Below are 20,204 nucleotides of genomic sequence, written 5' to 3' on the forward strand. Positions count from 1 at the left end.
GCAAAAGTTCAGGACCAGACAGCCTCACAGATGAATTCTACGAAACACCTATCCTTCTCAAACTATTCCAAAAACCTGAACAGAAAGCAATACTTTCAAACTCATTCTACCAGGCCCACTTCACCCTGATAACAAAACCAGACAAAGATACCACAACAAAAGAGAAAATTACAGGCCAATATCACTGATGAACATAGAGGCAAAAATGCTCAACAGAATATTAGGAAATCAAATTCAACAATACATTAAAAGGATCACACACCATGATGAAGTGGAATTTACCTGAGGATATAAGATGGCTCAATATCTGCAAAGCAATCAATGTGATACACTACATCAGCAAATAGAAGAATAAAAATTATAAAAATTGTATGATCATCTCAATAGATGAAGAAACAACTTTTGCAAAATTCAACATCCATTTACAATAAAAACTCTCAACAAAGTGGCATAGAGGGAGCATAACTCAACATAACAAAGATCATACACAATAAGCCCATAGTTAGCATCATATGCATTGGCGGAAAACTGAAAGCATTTTCTCTAAGATCAGGAGCAAGATAAGGATGCTGACACTCACCACTGTTATTCAACATAGTATTGGAAATCCTAGCCATAGCAATCAGAAAAGAAAAAGAAAGGCACCCAAACTGGAAAAGACGTAAAACTGTCACTGTTTGCAGATGACATAATAGTATATATAGAAAATCCTAGAGATGCCACCAAAAAGCAGTTAGAACTAAATAAACGAGTTCAGTACAGTTGCAGGATATGAAATTAATATACAGAAACCCATTGCTATTTCTATAACAAACTATCAACAAACTATCAGAAAGAGAAACAAAGAAAATAATCCAATTCACAATTGCATCAAAACGAATAAGATACCTATGAATAAGTCGAATCAAGGGGGTGAAACAGCTGTACTCAGAAAACTGCAAGACACCGACAAAAGAAACTGAAGATGACCCAAACAGATGGAAAGATACGTATCCTCGTGGATGGAAAGAATATTGTGAAAAAGACCCTACTGCTCAATCTACAGATTCAACCCAATTTCTATAAAAAATTCCAATGGCATTTTTCAAAGAAACAGAATACTTTTCACAGAACTGACTTCAGACTACACTGCAAAGTTAGAGTAATAAAAATGGTATGGAGCTGACACAAAAACAGACACATAGTTCAAAGGAACAGAAAAGAGTTCGGACATATATCCATATTCATATGGTCAACTGGCCTACGACCAAGGGGTGAAGAAAATACAGTGAAGAAAAGACAGCGTCCTCATTGAATGGTAGTAGGAAAACAGGACAGTGACATGCAAGAGAATCAAACTGAACTCGTTTCTTGCAAAATGTACAAAAATAAATTCAAAATTATTAAAGACTGAAATGCAGGACATGAAACCATCAACCTCCTAGGAGAAAACATGAGCAGTATCATCTCTGACATCAGTCTTAGCAATATATTTTTGATATGTCTTCTCAGGCAAAAAAAAAAAAAAGTAAAAATAAACAAATGGAAATATAGCAAACTAAAAAATTCCTCCACGGTTAAGGAAGCAATCAATAAAATGAAAAGGCAGCCTACTGAATGGGAGAAGATATTTGCAATGGATAAATCTGATAAGGAGTTAACATCCAAAATATCTGAAGTTCTCATACAAGTCAACATCAAAACAAACAAACCCGACTGAAATATGAGCAAAGCCATTTTCCAAGAAGATACACAGATGGCCAGAAGACACATGAAAGGATGCTCAGCATCACTAATCATCAGGGAACTGCAAACCAAAACCACAGTGAGACAATGCCTCATGCCTGTCAGAATGGCCGTCATCAAAAACAGCAGAAATAACAAGATGTGGAGAAAAGGGAACCCTTGTACAATGCTGTTTCCTCATGGGGAAACAGGGGAAACAGTGTCAGACTTTCTTTTGGGGGGCTCCAAAATCACTGCAGATGCTGATTGCAGCCATGAAATTAAAAGACGCTTACTCCTTGGAAGGAAAGTTATGACCAACCTAGACAGCATATTAAAAAGCAGAGACATTACTTTGCCAACAAAGGTCCGTCTAGTCAAGGCTATGGTTTTTCCAGTGATCATGTATGAATGTGAGAGTTGGACTGTGAAGAAAGCTGAGCACCGAAGAATTGATGCTTTTGAACTGTGGTGCTGGAGAAGACTCTTGAGAGTCCCTTGGACTGCAAGGAGATCCAACCAGTCCTTTCTAAAGGAGATCAATCCTGGGTGTTCATTGGAAGGACTGATGCTAAAGCTGAAGCTCCAATACCTTGGCCACCTCATGCGAAGAGTTGACTCACTGGAAAAGCCTCTGATGCTGGGAGGGATTGGGGGCAGGAGGAGAAGGGGACGACAGAGGATGAGATGGCTGGATGGCATCACCGACTCGATGAATATGAGGTTGGGTGAACTCCGGGAGTTGGTGACGGACAGGGAGGCCTGGCGAGCTGCGATTCATGGGGTTGCAAAGAATCGGACACGACTGAGTGACTGAACTGAACTGAACTGAACTGTACAATGCTGAAGGGAAAGTAGCTGACACAGCCAGTGTGGAAATCAGCACGGACATTCCTTGAAAAAATAAAAACAGAACTGCCATATAATCCAGCAATTTCACCTGTAGGTTTTTTACTCAAAGAAAATAAAAACAGCAATTCCACAGGATATATGCACCTTTATGTTCACTTTATTTTTGGGGGCTCCAAAATCACTGCGGATGCTGAGTGCAGCCATGAAATTAAAAGACGCTTACTCCTTGGAAGGAAAGTTATGACCAACCTAGATAGCATATTAAAAAGCAGAGACATTACTTTGCCAACCAAGGTCCATCTAGTCAAGGTTATGGTTTTTCCCGTGGTCATGTATGGATGTGAGAGTTGGACTGTGAAGAAAGCTGATCGCCGAAGAATTGATGCTTTTGAACTGTGGTGCTGGAGAAGACTCTTGAGAATCCGTTGGACTGCAAGGAGATCCAACCAGTCCATTCTAAAGGAGATCAATCCTGGGTGTTCATTGGAAGGACTGATGCTAAAGCTGAAGCTCCAATACTTTGGCCACCTCATGCAACGAGTTGACTCACTGGAAAAGACTGATGCTAGGAGGGATTGGGGGTAGGAAGAGAAGGGGACAGCAGAGAATGAGATGGCTGGATGGCATCACCGACTCGATGGACATGAGTTTGAGTGAACTCCGGGAGTTGGTGATGGACAAGGAGGCCTGGCGTGCTGTGGTTCATGGGGTCACAAAGAGTCAGACACGACTAAGCGACTGAACTGAACTGAACTGAATGTTCACTGCAGTATTGTTTACAATAGCCAAGACATGGAAGCAACCTACATGTCCATTAGTAGATGAATAGATAAAGCAGATGTGAAAGTGAAAATCACTCAGTTGTGTCTCTTTGTGACCCCATGGAACACTCCATGGAATTCTCCAGGCCAGAATACTGGAGTGGGTAGCCTTTCCTTTCTCCAGGGGATCTTCCCAACCCAGGGGTCGAACCCAGGTCTCCCACATTGCAGGCAGATTTTTTTACCAGCTGAGCCACCAGGGAAGCCCAAGAATACTGGAGTGGGTAACGTATCCCTTCTCCAGAAGATCTTCCAAACCCAGGAATCAAACCAGGGTCTCCTGCATTGCAGGCAGATTCTTTACCAGCTGAGCTATCAGGGAAGCCCAAGAAGGTGTGGTATATATACAATACAGAATACTACTCAACCACACACAAAAAAATGAAATCTTGCCATGTGCAACAACATGGATGGTTCTACAGAGTATTATGCTGAATAAAATAAGTCAGAAAAAGACAAACACTACATGATTTCACTTATATGTGGAATCTAAAAAACAAAATAAACAAACAAAATAAAATGAAAGCAGACTCTTTGATACACAGAACAAACGGGTGGTTGCCAGAGGGAGGGAAGTGGGGGATTGGGTGAAATAGGCGAAGAGGATTAAGTGGTACAAACCTGCAGTTATATTAGCTATATAATGAATAAGTCACAGCAATGTAATACACCACATATGGAAGATGGTCCATAACACTGTAATAACTGTATGTGAGGACAGATGGTCCCTGAACTTACTATGGTGACCATTTCATAATGGATGCAAATGTCAAACCATTATGTGATTGTGAAACCAACATCATATTGTACACTGACTATATTTCAATTAAAAAATAAAAGATACAGCTCTTTTAAAGTTGGTTTGGGCTTTCAGGTGGTGAAAAGGAGGCATCCCATTGCCCAGAGCTCATTCCATTCTCCCTGTAAAGCTTCCAACATCCGAGATGATCCAAAGTACTGGGCATGTTGTGGCCATGGGGCCAGACTGCATTTATCTCCATTCTCCTTGGTCCTCTAAAGTGGCTATTCTCTCTTTGCACTAAAAACACATCATTTTCCCTTTTTAAATGAAGGATTTTTGTGACCCTCTGGGGAGACATAAAAAATAAGAGCAACTAAATAAGGCAATTGTAAACCATTTCAGCATCTATAAAACCGTCTCCTTTGTCACAAAAGAAAAGAAGGAAAAGCAGCTGGAAAAAGAATGCAACTGACAAGAAACCAGATATCCCTAAAAACAAATTCTCCCTGAGTTTTCTTCTCTGTATTGAGGGTTCCTTGAACATTGTTTCTGGGAAAAGTACTTCTCAAGTGTGATAACTACTGTCATGATGCATTGGTGAGTCAAATTTAAAAATCAGAGGAAGCACAATGACCATTTTTCTCTGATCCCACCTGTATTTCTGCCCTACGTTTTTATTCTGTGGTTCATACACTCTTCATAGATGTCCTTCATCTATGATACATATAGTTTATATTTTCATGGACCCATTTAGCAATCACTGTCCTGCAATAAACCAGAAATTAAAATCTAGATCACCTTTGGACTTCCCTGGTGGTCCAGTGGTTAAGAATCCAGCTGCCAGTGCAGGGGACACGGGTTTGATCCCCGGTCTGAGAAGATTCTACATACGGCAGGGTAAGTAAGCCCTGGAGTTGGTGATGGACAGGGAGGCCTGGCGTGCTGCAGTCCATGGGGTAGCAAGGAGTCGGACACCACTGAGCGACTGAACTGAACTGAACTAAGCCCACGCGCTACAACTGCTGGAGCCCATGCGCCCAAGGGCCTGAGCTCTGGAACAAGAGAAGCTCCTGCAGTGAGAAGCCCATTCACTGCAACTGGAGAGTAGACCCCACTCGCTGCAACTAGAGAAGGCCCCCAGGCAGCAACAAAGGCCCAGCGCAGCCAAAAATACATTAATTAACGAAAAAATATAGATACCCTCTTTCCCACACAAAACTCAAGATTTACAAAGTTCACTTCCAACCTTTGTCGTTGCACAGGCAAGGGTTTACGTGGTTGTGTTTGGATATGCACACCATTTTCTAACTTTTTGCCTGAATTCTCCATATATCTACTAAGTCCTGGTATCTGTCATTTTAAAAGAACAAATATTCCACTGTATCACTGAAATGGTTTCATTAAGCCATCTTTCAGCTAGTTGTTTCCACTGTTACAATTCAGTTAAGCATTTTTAAATAAATAAATTTTGTTTATCCTTTGGAGCTATTTTCTCAGGCTGTAATTTGAAAAGTGGGATTACCAGCTTAAAGACCATAATCAGCTGGATGACTTATAAGCTGCCAGGGGCTCTCTTCAAGAGGTATTACCAATTTGCAACGTCACCAGAAAAATATGAGTTTAGCTTTTCCTTCATAGTCTCTTTAACACTAGGGTTTCTGGGTTTTATTTACTTTGGGGTGATTTCAAAAGATGGATGTAAAGTCTCTTAGCTCTTTGAATCTGTCATACGTCTGTTTAATACTCTTACTGCCTCTTCTTGAAAATAGGTATTGATCACCTACCACACGCCAGGAGTTTTCTGTGCCCTATAACTCACTTAGCACCCCTGACTGCCTCATAATGTAGACCCTAGAAATTTCATTTGCACTAAAGAAACTGACTCTCAAAAACATAAATAATGCTCACAAGATTCAGAGGCTAGTAACTGACCACAGGATTCAACTTCATTATCTGCTTCCTGTGAATTTTCCGCACACCATCCTGTCTCAACCACAACCTTTAAACATCTTGCTTGTTTTTCTTCTCTCTTTTTGGTTTATTTATCCTGTTTATCAAGGCATAAGACTCACAAGTAACGTGATGAAGTTGCCTTCATCTGAAAGGTACAGTCGATGCAAATCGAAGACTCGAACATGATGTAACCACCACACACATCAAAACATAGAATCCTTTACCAACTTGAAATCTCTTCTCTGCTCTTTAAACACAGATTGGTACTGTGCTTCTCATCCTACCTCGGCCCTGGCACCAAAGCTATGCAAACAGCTGTTTAATAAACTCGGTTGAATCATAGAAGCTTGAAATGTAGAAGCAACCTGAGAGATTTACGTGTCCCAACTTCTTAAACTTCCAGATGTGTAAACTGAAGACAGAAGGAAGGCTTCTCTAGCATCTGGTAACACAGAGCTGTTTCTGCCATACTGCCCACGCAGGCCTGGCCGGCGGCATGCCACACCTGACACGGGGGCAAGGAGCGGTGGCAAGGAAGCAGGGTGCACAGCAGAGGAAGGGCCTAGACCAAAGTTTTAGCTTTTTTTTTTTCTTTATTTTAAATGAGTCTTCAAGTCACCAAAGGGTCAAATCACAGTATGCTGACCTTACTGTAAAACACTATTTTTTTTCTTACATAAAAGTATCAACAGTTGAAGTCAAATGAGACAGCGTGTCACAGCAGTCTCTTGGAGGGTTAGACACTTATTCCAATCATGCTCCATTGCTCATGACTTCATTCCAACACCCTCTTTCACAAGAACTTTCTGAGCTAATTTAAGTCCATTTTATTTTTTGAAGCTATAAAATTGGTAACAACAGAATAAAAACTGGATGTGTGCCTTTCAAATCACTAGAAAGAAAACAAAAACACAATCCACATCACAAAAGCACAGGGAACAAGAGGCATAAAATGTTAAAAACAAATTATTTAACAAAGGATCAAATCTATGAAATATGACAATAAATGTGAATGGGTTAAACAGACCCCAAAAAAGGAAAAGAATTTTATCATCCAATTATATGCTATTTATAAGTTGGGTCTAATACCGAATGACTCAAAATCAAACACAAAAAGAGCAAAGCATGTCTAGAAAATACAAACGAAAAGAAAGCAATATTCATATCAAATAAAGCAGAAACTGCAGCAAAAGAACATTTAATAAAAAAAGACTATGTGAAAATTTTCAACCTCACTAACAATAAAAATTCCACTGTTAAGAAGCAGTTTAGTTTATCAAACTGGTAAATATTTCTATCGTTGCGTGTATAGACAATAAACACATCTAGAAACTGCTATTAAGAAGACAACTGGAAAATGGTGAATACGCCATGGATACATATGATGGGATAAAGTATAACCCAAAAAAATCAGATTTTAAAAACTTAATGAATGGCAACACACTCATTGTACTGTACTAAGTAAAAGACGCAGTGGGATCTCAATTTAAATAAAATATACATGTGACACACTTTTAAAATTAGAAAAAATATACCAAAATAACACTCACGCTAAATTAGGGTAGATCTTTAGTTACTGTTTTTTAATAGTAATTGCCACAATTTATTAACTACTTTTTTTTAATGTGTCCAGAACTCAAGTACTATATATATATGTCATCTATTTTAATCCTTAGAACAACCCTAAGAGGTGGCAACTATTATCGTACCCCCCACCCCGGGCACACTGTGCAGCACGCACGATCCTAGTTCCCCGACCAGGGATGGAACCCACATCCCGACCCCACACTGAAGTCCCACTGGACTACCAGGGAATTACATTTTACACTCAAGAATCTCTAGTGGTTATAAGGTCCAGAAGCTTAAACATCACTTTTTCATGGTAATCTCATCTCTGGTGATAATGTTGATAAGAAAAGACTTTGGAGTTAAGACATATGCACGTTCAAACATTGGTACCACCACATATTAGCTACATGACTTCAGGAAAATCATTTACCTTTTTTGATCTTCAGTTTTAAAATACCATACCAACAGTACTGACCTCATTGGATTGTTTTCAGCATTAAAAATAATAGTGTGTTCTTCAAAACTGTTAGTTCCTTCTTCACAGTATTTTCTACTTTGAATTTTAATAAGGCTTTCGGAAAACCAGGTCTTTGTGAGAAAATTGGATAAGATTTTTTTTCGTCTTGTCTAGCTATTTGTGAAAGATATATGGGGACAAAATTGGGACATTTGCAAAGATAAAAACATCTAAACTTTTTGAGTGCCTAATACATTGCTGACAAAGGTCCGTCTAGTCAAAGCTATCGTTTTCCCAGTAGTCATGTATGGACGTGAGAGTTGGACTATAAAGAAGGCTGAGCACCGAAGAATTGATGCTTTTTAACTGTGGTGCTGGAGAAGACTCTTAAGAGTCCCGTGGACTTCAAGGAGATCCAACCAGTCCATCCTAAAAGAGATCAGTCCTGAATATTCACTGGAAGAACTGATGCTGAAGCTGAAACTCCAGTACTTTGGCCACCTCATGCGAAGAACCGACTCATTGGAAAAGACCCTGATGCTGGGAAAGATTGAAGGCAGGAGGAGAAGGGGACGACAGAGGATGAGATGGTTGGATGGCATCACCGACTCAATGGACACGAGTTTGAGTAAACTCCAGGAGTTGGTGATGGACAGGGAGGCCTGGCGCGCTGCAATCCATGGGGTCGCAAAGAGTCGGACACGACTGAGGGACTCAACTGAACTGAGCTAAAACCAAAGATGCACGTATCACTGACTTGGCAATCCCACTCCTAAATATTTGCTCAACAGCATGTTGCTCAACTGAACCAAATATTAGCAACTGCTCTTTCAGGTGTTATTTCAGCTCACGTATCTTGGGCTTTCTTGTCTACTCAAGCACATCAACATGCACGCACCCCCAGAATCACTCTCTCACATCACTCATCTCCTTTTTTAATACCACCAGGGTCTAACAGCATCTCAATATAGTGATTACTAAATAAAGGAATGAACAGTCCCTATAATCCTACATAGCTTGGACAGAGAGGTTGACCTTGCTTTTACAAGCAAGGCACATAGGTTTACATAGGTAAACCCACCTGTGTGTGTGAGCACAGTTCATGAGACCTAATCAAACAAGCTCCTTATAAGTTCTTCCTCTCTCTATTGCACCTTGCATGCTCTACAGATTTTGAGGGCTTCCAAAGAGCCAGATAAGACTAAGCAGGTCCCTATTTTAAAAAAAAGAGGGCCTGAAGTCCAAGATAAAGGAAAAGATGGCATAAGAGGAGTTTGCTTCCTTTAATGAATTCAGGCACCCTGACTTCCTGATACAGAAAAACCCCATCCCAGGGCACTAGCAAGGGGCTCAGAAAAAAGACTTCTTGTACTGGATGAGAACTCTGAGACTCTGAGCACCTTCTGGCTCTACAACCGTGATGTTTAGAGTTTTCTTCCAAGGACTGACTAGTTTTTAACTAGAATACAGACTGGGCTGATTTTCTTCTTTTTTCTAGGTTCTCCAAATGAACATAAAATAAGGAAACTGATAAACAACAAACAAGGCAGTAACACAGTTCAACCACCCACTTGGTTCACAAATCTGTCCTGCAAAGACAGATCTGCCAGCGTTTAGAAACGAGAATGTGCAAGTTCTCACGGGTGATTCTGAGTAGAAGCTCCAAACGTATTTTAAGCAAAGGCAGTCTCCTGGGAACAGCCTCCTGGATATCGTCACTGAATTACTTTGCATTCATTTTGATGTACATATTTTACATGTGAGGGTGTCTTAAAATAAAATTGTACTGATTTATGTTACCATGTCATGTATTCAACAATATGAAGGAAGAATAGACAAGCTTTTACAAGAGGGACTCAGCAGAATTCAGCACATTCCTACGCGCGTACAATGAGACTTGTCCTCCCGTCATGATTAGGAAATAATCAGAATTCCAGATCTTTCAACAAGTTCTCTATCTCTGCACAATATATACCCCAACCTTATAATCCAATGGCCATCAAGTACCACCATAAGGGCCATAGCCCTGGAAGAACCACAGCAATCATGGTGCCCAATGTCCCCTCCACCTAGGAACCAGGGTCCAGGGAGGGGAATGTCCTGCCCAGTTCTTGACTGGCAGGCTGTCCGAGCATAGCTGCATCTGTCACACCTTCTGGGTTTTTCCTTCCCGCTGGATCTACATAATGTAATTATTACCACCACCCATTTTCTTCCACGCTGAACTCTTCACCTCAAAAGAAGTGAAATGTTTAACGGTGTGGGGAGCCAGTGGTTGAAACAGGCAAACCTCCATTTCCCACTCATCCCACAGAAATGTGCCGATCAACCCCAAGGGCCCGGTTCTATGACGGGGCTACCGCCCCTGCAATCAGGGAGCTCACAGACCCTCAGCTCCCCACCACCCCAAATTCAGAAGGCGGTGGAGTCTGGGGGCATCACAGCGGCTGCAGGAGCATCTAAGCACACCTGAGCCGCGACCAGCAGGGGGGAAGGAAGATGAGAGAAGAAATGCGAGAGAGGAAGACAATCGTGGATGTGGCCGGGAGTGCAGACCCCCAGAGGCCCCAAAAGCGGGTGGGGAGGCGGATGAGAAGGTTGGGAGTTTCCCTGAGGGAAGGAACCATGTCCAAAAGGCCATGGAGACACTAACACAGCTTAGTCGAGAGATGAAAATGGTCCTACCTGTGTTTAAAACGCTCACTGCAGGGCCAGGATGCAGCTGGGCTGGGGAGGAGGAGACCCCAGGTGTGGAACCTTCCAGAAAGCTCCAGGAGTGGGGGCTGGATAGAGGGGACATCCAGACAGGCACGCAGGACAAGTGGTGATTCTCATGCAGGTGAGGGAAACGAGGCAGCTCCTCGAACTTGTAGCTTTCTTCTTTCTCAAAACCTACGTTTTGTATCATTGACATATTCACGCGTGACCAAAGCAAAATGGCCCTGTCCTCAGCCTCTAAACTTCACGGAACACTGACTACATTCTGATAATAGAAAGGGAAGCAGAGGCCAGCGAGGTTACTCTAAAGATAAAGGAGAAGCAGCAGACTGCTGATCAGTCACCGGGCAGCAAGTGGTTACAGCCAGGTGAGCTGGGGTTCGAATCCCAGGCTGGCCACCTGAAACCTCAGGCAAGTTTTCCTAACTGGATCTCAGTTTTCTCACCTCTAAAAGGAGGGTAAGGATGGAACCTACCTAAGGAGCTGCACCGGAAGGTTGAAAGAAGGAGAAAGTGCCAAAGGCAGCCCCTGACCCCCAGAGAGCACTCACCACACCCTCTCTATCATTACACAGGACAGAGGATTTCCCAGGCCTGGAAAAGAATAAAACTCTTCATTTTAATATCAGCATTTACTGTTAAGACCTCCTGAGCTCTGTGCATTGGGCAAGAAAGAGAACATGGACATCCCAGAAGGTGGCTACGGTCAGATGCTCCTTCTCGATTTCAAGGGAAGGCGCTCAGGTGGGGACTGTGAGGTGCTCCCACCCAAAATCTGCCAGCAGGATGCAGGGAGTGCATGCTTAGACCACACAGTCACAGGAAAGGAGAGGAATTACCCACTTCGTATCTGAACAAACAGCAGAGAAACGCAATGCTATTAACAAAAAAGGCTGTAAGAATAGCAGAAAAACCTTGAGTGAGACCTGACTAATTCAGACAGAGATGATAAGATTTCTAGTCCCTCTTATGATAAAGAACATTGCATATTTTATTGTTACCTGTAAATTGTGTACTAATACTCTACACCAGTAACATTTATAAGTAATTTATGTACATATTTATGTACATGTGCATATAGATATATATGCAATTCCTTTTTCCCCCAGATAGCTGGTTGTCAACAGGTCCCAGCACATCACTAGCTTCTCCAAAACTAGGTGAAAGCATCCTAATTGTATCTGCTGACTCGGCGATCTTCCGATGAACGGGGACAGATTACTGACTTAAACTCAGCAATTGCTTCTTTGTACATTTCTTTACTAGAGTTTTCCCAGAACTTGGGCTAGAAGTATTATAGCTTTGGCTCTTATATTTAGGTCTATGATTCATCTAGGGGCTTCCCAAATGGCGCTAAGTGGTAAAGAACCCGCCTGCCAATGCAGGAGACACAAGAGATGCAGGTTCAAGCCTGGGTCACGAAGATCCCCAGCAGGAGAGCATGGCAATCCACTCCAGTATGCTTGCCTGGAGAATCTCACGGACAGAGGATCCTGGCAGGCTATAGTCTGTGGGATTGCAAAGAGTCAGACATCACTTAGCTACTAGACAACAGCTAGATCCTTGTATTGGCCAGGAAACAGGAAAAGTACTAACCTGTATCAGCCGTTAATAAGTCAGCCCTTGTCTAAAGCAACCACTGCTGCTGCTAAGTCGCTTCAGTTGTGTCCAACTCTGTGCAACCCCACAGACGGCAGCCACTAGAAGAACATAAAGGAATGTGTAACCCACAAGCCAAAGAAGAGAGGGGAAAACACGGAAAAGTAAAAAATACTTGGTTAAAAACAGGGCAAGAAAGATGAGAAAGACAAACAATAACAGGTGGGGCAAACAGGAATCAGACAGGCAGGTGGCAGCTTGAAACCCAAGCAGATCTGCAATTTGGTTAAAGGCGAAAAGACTAGTCCAATTACAAGACAGACTGATAAATTAGATGCACAATAAAACTTAACTACACTGCTTGTAAGAGAGGTACTTTAAACATGAGGATGCAAAAGATAGGAGCATGCCAACACTAACCAAAAGAAAGCTGGAAGGGCTGTGTTAATCAAAGTAGACTTTAAGGGAAAAAATCACTGTCAGCGGGCTAATATAGCAATCTTATATTTTGTATAAATGTACTACTGCTTGAACCATACAAAGCGAAAAGCGAAGGAAATGAGGGAGAGGTAAGCATAAGCACTTATCCATAATCACAGTGAAATATTCCAACACATCTCTCAGAAGCGAGTAGTACGAACCGAAAAAATTAAAATTTTCTATCCTTTTGCTTTTAACATCTCTACGTCCTTAATGTAAAAAGTGTCTCTCATAAGCAGCGTGAAGCTGGTCTGACACACTTTTTAACTGAGCAACACTACAAACTCACACAGGAGGAAACAGAACGTTCCCGACAACTGACCTCCGGCTGGGCCAGAACACAAGTCTCAGCACATCTATAAAGACGGAAATTACATTGAGTGCGTTCACTGATCACAGTGAAATCAAGCCAGAAATCAGTTAACAGAAATGGGAAAAAAATCCTCCAGTGTCTAGATATTAACCAATAAACTTTTTAAAATAATTCATTCATCAAAAATTATTTAGAACTGAATGATAATGAAAATATGAATCCTTCCAGAAGGAAAAACATCTAAGTCAAGAAGGCATCTTTTGAGACACAGATGTAAAGAACAGACTTTTGGACTCTGTGGGAGAGAGTTAGGGTGGGATGATTTGGGAGAATAGCATTGAAACATGTATATCATCATATGTGAAACAGATCGCCAGTCCAGGTTCGATGCATGAGACAGGGCGCTCAGGGCCGGTGCACTGGGATGACCCTGAGGGATGGGGTGGGGAGGGAGGTGGGACGGGGGTTCAGGATGGGGGACACATGTACACCATGGCTGATTCATGTCAATGTAAGGCAAAAACCACTACAATATTGTAAAGTAATTAGCCTCCAATTAAAATAAATAATTTTTTAAAAAGAAGGCATCTGAAAGTGGTGAACAGGTCTGCTTCCCTCCTGACATGCTGTCCTGAGACCTGTGACTTTTATTCATGGAGCATGCACTGAGCCTCCACCTGAGAAGGGGCCCACCTCCCTCCTCCATTGAGGTCACTGGAGACAAACGGTGAAACGGACACAGACCCTGGGCAGCCGCTCCGTGGAATACAAGAACCTCTGTTTTACAGCGAGAAATGGCACCGTCTTTCCTCCCAGTGCCCAGCACTTCCCTCCCAGGAGAAGAATGCCCGCCCACACTAGACTGTCTGACCACCTTCTCGGCAGAGGAGACCCTCCAAGACTGTTGCTTCTGCCATTTTAATTCCCGATGGCCCTTATCTTTAAGAGACGATTATCTTGACTTTCACCTGGACACCTAAGCTGCCTTCTGATGTTTGAGAATTACATAAGGCCACCAATACACTTGGACTTCCCTGGTGGCTCAGACAATAAAGCGTCTGCTTGCAATGTGGGAGACCTGGGTTCAATCCCTGGGTTGGGAAGATCTCCTGGAAAAGGAAATGGCAGCCCACTCCAGTATCCTTGCCTAGAAAATCCCATGGATGGAGGAGACTGGTAGGCTACAGTCCATGGGGTCACAAAGAGTCGGACATGACTGAGCAACTTAACTTTCTTTCTTTACCAATACATAAAACTCTCACACATATTCCAGTTTGAAAAGAAAGTCTATAATTACAAATGAATATCTTGTGTTACAGCCTCTGATGAAATTGCGTGCATGCTCATAATGTATTTCCTGTAGCTCAATAAAAATGAAGCTTTTAGAGTAGTATAATAAATATAATATTCAAAAGATAATTTTGTTTTACGCCTTTAAATATCCATCAGTATATTAATTGGAGTAATTACCACTCACCCATCCCCTTAAATCTCAGTGGTTTAAAACAACAAAGGTTTAGTTCTCTTCCAAATCACCACAGTGACTTAGGGACTTAGGTTGCCACCACTTTCTTGCTGCAGTGTCATCTGGGTGTCAAGCAACCAGAAGGAACACAGACGCACACAGGGAGGTCGGACCAGACCAGGTCAGACATGGCCTCTCAGTCCAGGAGTGACACACCCTGGCCATGCTCACATTCCATTGGCCAGAACCAGTCACGTGACCCTACCCAGATCCAAGGGGCAGGCAAGGGTGGTCTCCCAGTGATCAAGAGAAAAGTGAAGTGGTTTGTTGAACAGGTGACACTGTTCTTGCCTCAAATGTACATCAAACTTCCCAGTTCATTAAGGAGGAAGGAAGAAGGAAGTGGTCTTCACTGATGTGGGTACCAACTTCACACACATCGTGTTTAAACAGAAAAGAGACTTGGGAACCAGATGTGTTACTCCCATTTTATAGGTGAAGGAACCAAAGCACAGAGCTAATAAACAGGTGAGTGAGAAGCTGACCCCACATCTATGCCTCCAAGGTCATGTGACTTCTCAATCGACCTCAGTCTTAGGTGGATCCAAGTGTGGCCCACAGCCTCCCTGCATCAGACTCACTGAGGTGCCTCTTCAAATTGTGGGATCCTGAACAATAAACAAAATGAAAAGACAACCCACAGATCAGAAGAAAATATTTGCCAATGATATGACCAATAAGGGATTAGACTCCAAAATTTACAAACAGTTCATGACACAAAGTAGCATCAAAACAAACAGCCCACTCAAAAACTGGGCAGAAGACTCAAAACACACATTTCTCCAAAGAAGACACACAGACGGCCAACAGGTACACGAAAAGATGTTCAACATCGCTAATTATTAGAGAAGTGCAAATCAAAACTACACTGAGACATCCCCTCACACCAGCCATAAAAGCTATCACTAAAAAAAAACCCACAAACAATAAATGCTGGAGAGGGTGTGGAGAGAAGGGAACCCTCCTACACTGTTGGTGGGAATGGAAACTGGTGCAGCCACTACGGAGAACAGTATGGAGGTTCCTCAAAAATCTAAAACCAGAGCTACGAAATGACCCTGCAATCCCACCCCTGAGCATGTATCTGGAGAAAAACGTGATCCGAAAGGATACATGCATACCTGTGTTCATCACAGCACTGTTGTAACAGCCAAGACATGAAATCAACCTAGATGTCCACCAACAGAGGAAAGGATAAGGAAGATGCGGTACATACATGCAGTGGAATTACTCGGCCACTAACAAGAATGACACAATGCCATTTGCAGCAACATGGATGGACCTAGAGATAATCAGACAGTGAAGTCAGACAGAGAAGGAGAACTATCACATGATACCCCTTATATGTGGAATCTAAAAAGAAATGATACAGTGAACTTAGAAAACAGAAAGACTCATTGATTTGGAGAACAAATTTATGGTTGCCGGGGGAAGGGATAGTTAGGAAATTTGGGATGGACATGCACACACTGCTATATTGCAAATGGATAACCAGCAAGGACCTACTGTATAGCACATGGAACTCTGCTCAACGTTATATGGCAGCCTGGATGGGAGGGGAGTCTGGGAGAGAATGGATTCATGTATATGTATGGCTGAGTCCCTTCAGTGTTCATCTGAAATTATTACAACATTGTTAATCAGCTATACCCCAATATAAAACAAAAAGTTCATAAACAACACCCAAACAAACAAACAACAACAAAAAGTGTGGGTTCCTGAGCTGTACACCACACTTACTGAATAAAAACCCTCGGTTACAGGAACTTGCACTTTTAACAAGTTTCCAAGGGGACTCCATACCATGGATCATGTTATCTTTAGCACTCAACAGCAAATTCTAAAATAATGTCTTTCAAGAAAGTAGAACAATATAAGGGAAAAAGAAGAGATTCGGTAGGTTTAGGAGGGGAGAGGCCTTGTGACAAATTGAAAATCCTTCAGATGAAAGATTCAGAAGCCACGAACCCCGGCCCTCGACCCGTTAACCCCGAGTGATCTTAGGAGCAGTCACCAGTGCTGAATCTCTTCTGAAGGAAGATGACATTGTCTCCACAGGAATCAGTGGAATCACGCTAAATGATCTCTAAAGCCCACTTTGGTTCTAGGAAATTGTGACAACGATAAAGTGAGACAATCAAACAAACAGAATGAGAAAAGTAATAACAGCGTTTAAAATAACAGCTGATCTCCGCAAAGCGCTTTCTGTTGAACAAAGACGAGCTTCCTCCAACATGTGCAGGGAAAGGCCAAAGAACTCAAATCACTGAAAGCAATCTGGAGAAGAAGACTAAGAAGAGAGGAGTCCCAGTACCCCGTTTAGAGGCTCACTCTGTAATCAAGACAGCGGGGTATTCATTGGCAGAGGCACAGACACACAATCAATACAACAGATTTAAGGACCCAGGAGGAGCTCATCAGCGCAGCCAGGGAGTCTTTTCACAAAGATACAAAAGCAGCTGACTGGAGGAGGTCCAGTGTCTTCAATAAATGGCGTAGGAATGGCTGGTCACCCACACTCAAACGAGGGAAGGAATCTCAATCTAAGCCTCACACCTCAAACAAAAATCAAATCAACGTAGATCCTAGATGTCAACGTACAACGTAGAACTATAAAGCTTTTAGGAACAAACAGAGGAGAAAAATCTTTATCATTCAGGGTTAGGCAAAGAAATTGCAGACATAACAAAAGCATGATTGATAAAGGAAAAAATTCAATAAATTAAAAACTCTCACTCTAAAAAACATCCTGCAAAGGGGATGCCACATAAAGGGAGAAAACATTTGTGTTTTCCTCACCTGTACGCTAAACACATGAACTTTCTAAATTCAATAGTGAGAAACAAAGAATCCAATTTTTAAAAGGAACAGAAGAGACTGCAAAAGAGACATAGGCATTTAGAACAGTCTTTGGGACTCTGTGGGAGAGGGTGAAGGTGGAATGATTGGGGAGAATGGAATTGTAGCATGTATATTATCATAAGTGACCAGTCCAGGTTCGACGCATAATTTTTCCTCTGTTCATTTCTTTGCATTTGTGCTTTTTTAATAAAAATACTTTTAACTGTAAAGAAAAAAAAAAAAAGGAACAGAAGACCGGAAAACTGTCCATCACTAAAGAGAATATACAGATGACAAATAAGTTCATGAAGAGATGTCCAACACCACGAGCCATTAGGGAAATGCAAATTAAAGTAACAGTGAGATACTGCCTCATGGCCCTTAGGATGGCAAAAATAAAACACAGCAGTGCAGAGAAATGGGAGCTCGCCTACACTGCTGGCAGAAATGTGAAATGGGACGGCCACCAGAGAAAATAGCTTGACGGGTTTTTTTTTAAGTTAAACACACACTTCACAGATGACTCAGCAATCACAATTTTAGGGAATGAAAAACGCTCACACAAAGTGGACCTAAGTTTCCACAGCAGCATTGTCTGTGATAGCCAAAGAACTGACGAAAACCCAAATGTCTTTCAAACAATCAATGGACGAACGAACTCGGGGCCACTGCTCAGCAGAGAAAAGGCAAGGACCGCTGTCCCACGAACAACCTGGATGGGTTTCAAGGTCATTACACTGAGCGGAAGAGCCGTCTCCAAAGGTGTGAGTCCCCTTGCACAACGTTGTCCAAAAGTGATGGAGAACAGATCCATGGTGTCCAGGGTAGGGTAGAGGGAGGCAGTGACCGTGATGGGACAGCCTTTGTGCAAACAGGATAATCCTGCATCCTACTAGGGTGGTGGTCGCATGAAGGTGTGTCCTGAAATGTCATAAAACTGTACACACACACACGAACTCACAAAAGACAGCATGAAAAAGAATGAAATCCAAACAAACTCTGTGCTTAACAGTGTTGTACCAAGGGCAGTTTCCTGGGTTTCATGAAGCATTGTCATTATGAAAGACACCATCATTAGATGAAGCTGCAATGGTTTCAGGAAAATTTTCTACACTGCTTCTTCAACTTCTTGTGAGTCTAAAGGATTTCAAAGTAAAAAGTTTAAAGACAGCTGATATCATCAGGACTTCCCTGGTGGTTCAGTGGCTAAGACTCCACGCTCCCAGTGCAGGGACCTGGGTTCAGTCTCTGGTCAGATCACAGCAAAGAGTTAGCATGCTGCAAGTAAAGATCCCACAGGTTGCAACTAAGACCCGACACAGGCAAATAAATAACTAAACATACTTTAAAAATTAAAACAGCTGATCATTTGTTGAGTACTCTCTAGGTAACTGCACTGTTCTGAGAACTTTATGTTTATCCACATATCGAATACTTACACCTTTACAGTAGACACTGTGTTCATCACATTTTACAGAGGAAACTGGGTTTCAGAAAAGCGAAGCAATTGGGGCAAGGATGCAATTGGTAAACCCAGGATGCCGGCCCGAGTCTTAGCCAATAAGTAGTATTAAAAAAAAAACAAAACAGCAAGTCAAAGAAAATGTCAGAACAGGAGTTAATACTATGGAAGAAAAGAACAAGGACCCAAAAGAGACAACAACGGCCACCACAGAAAAGGCTGGGGAGTGGTCCTGCCTGGACCCTCTGTACGTGCCCCTAGGAGGACACGTGGTCCCTTTTGACCCATGAGTTTCTAAAGCCCAAGGAGGACCCAGAAAGAGGGAAGGAGCTTTGTCAAAGGAGCACCAGTCAGAGAAATCTAAAGAAAGGATGGAACCGGCAGTTCATTCGACTCAAAATTAAACCTGTGTGGCGAGCATCCCTCCCACCCCCAGGGCTGCACTGCGCCGTGGAGGGCGTGCAGTGTGATATCTGACTGTATCAGCGGGTCCATTTTGCAGACAAAGAGACTGAGCTGCAGAGGGGCTGAGCTCCAAGCTAAGGTCCTCGGCTGCCAGGGTGGACAGATAAAGTTCCAGCCCACACTCTTCTGCCTTCAAGCCCAGACTTCCCACTACACGACACGCTCTGCTAAGTTCAAAGATGTAAGGGCTTGACCAGTCGTCTGCCTGCTGGCAATTTTTTTTTTTTAAATCAATGATGCTCCTTTCCAGTTGCAGAAACCCCCATCCATCGCGGTGCGGCTAAGCTGGTTTGACATCAGCTCCACCTCCCCCGATCCCCACCTTGCTGTTTCTGAGGGACCTCATTCACCCCGTAAGGTAACCCACGTTTCTGATTATCACTCTCTCGACAACCTCCCTGTGGATGTGCCGAGTTGAATTAGAAGAAACTTCAGAGAGAGGGGAAGAGCAATGACCCTCTCTGGACAGATGAGAACCAGGGCTGCCCACTCGGGCAGGTGGCTGGGAAGCCACTCCAGGACAGGTTGGGAGGGAGCTCCCTGAGGATTCCAAGACAGAACCAGAGCTCAGCACAGAGCAAATGCCCCTGAAGGACTCCTCCCGTCTGGCCCGTATGGACGGTGACGCAGCCGCAATCACCGTGTCGGAAGAGGCACCCACGAAAGTGCCCTGGGTGTGTATGGATGTGTGTGTGCCCCACAG

At 42.7% G+C, this 20,204-nt stretch overlaps 1 protein-coding gene across 14 annotated transcripts in view; it reads right to left on the reverse strand.

Moving 5' to 3' along the window:
• Positions 1-20,204, reverse strand: part of CSGALNACT1 (chondroitin sulfate N-acetylgalactosaminyltransferase 1) — a 342,047-nt gene that overhangs the window by 187,256 nt on the left and 134,587 nt on the right. Inside the window, exon 2 of one of the 14 annotated variants that reach the window (XM_055416694.2) lies at positions 12,413-12,516. The exons of 12 other annotated variants lie outside the window; for them this stretch is intronic. The gene's annotated coding sequence lies outside the window, so the exon portion shown is untranslated. Of the gene's footprint in view, positions 1-10,783; positions 10,978-12,412; positions 12,517-20,204 lie in introns of those variants that run through there. One more of the 14 variants, XM_055416699.2, reaches the window with a different exon arrangement.

Source organism: Moschus berezovskii, chromosome 26 (assembly GCF_049115385.1).
Source record: "Moschus berezovskii isolate FMDL1 chromosome 26, NW_MosBer_1.0, whole genome shotgun sequence".
Taxonomy (NCBI): Eukaryota; Metazoa; Chordata; class Mammalia; order Artiodactyla; family Moschidae; genus Moschus; species Moschus berezovskii.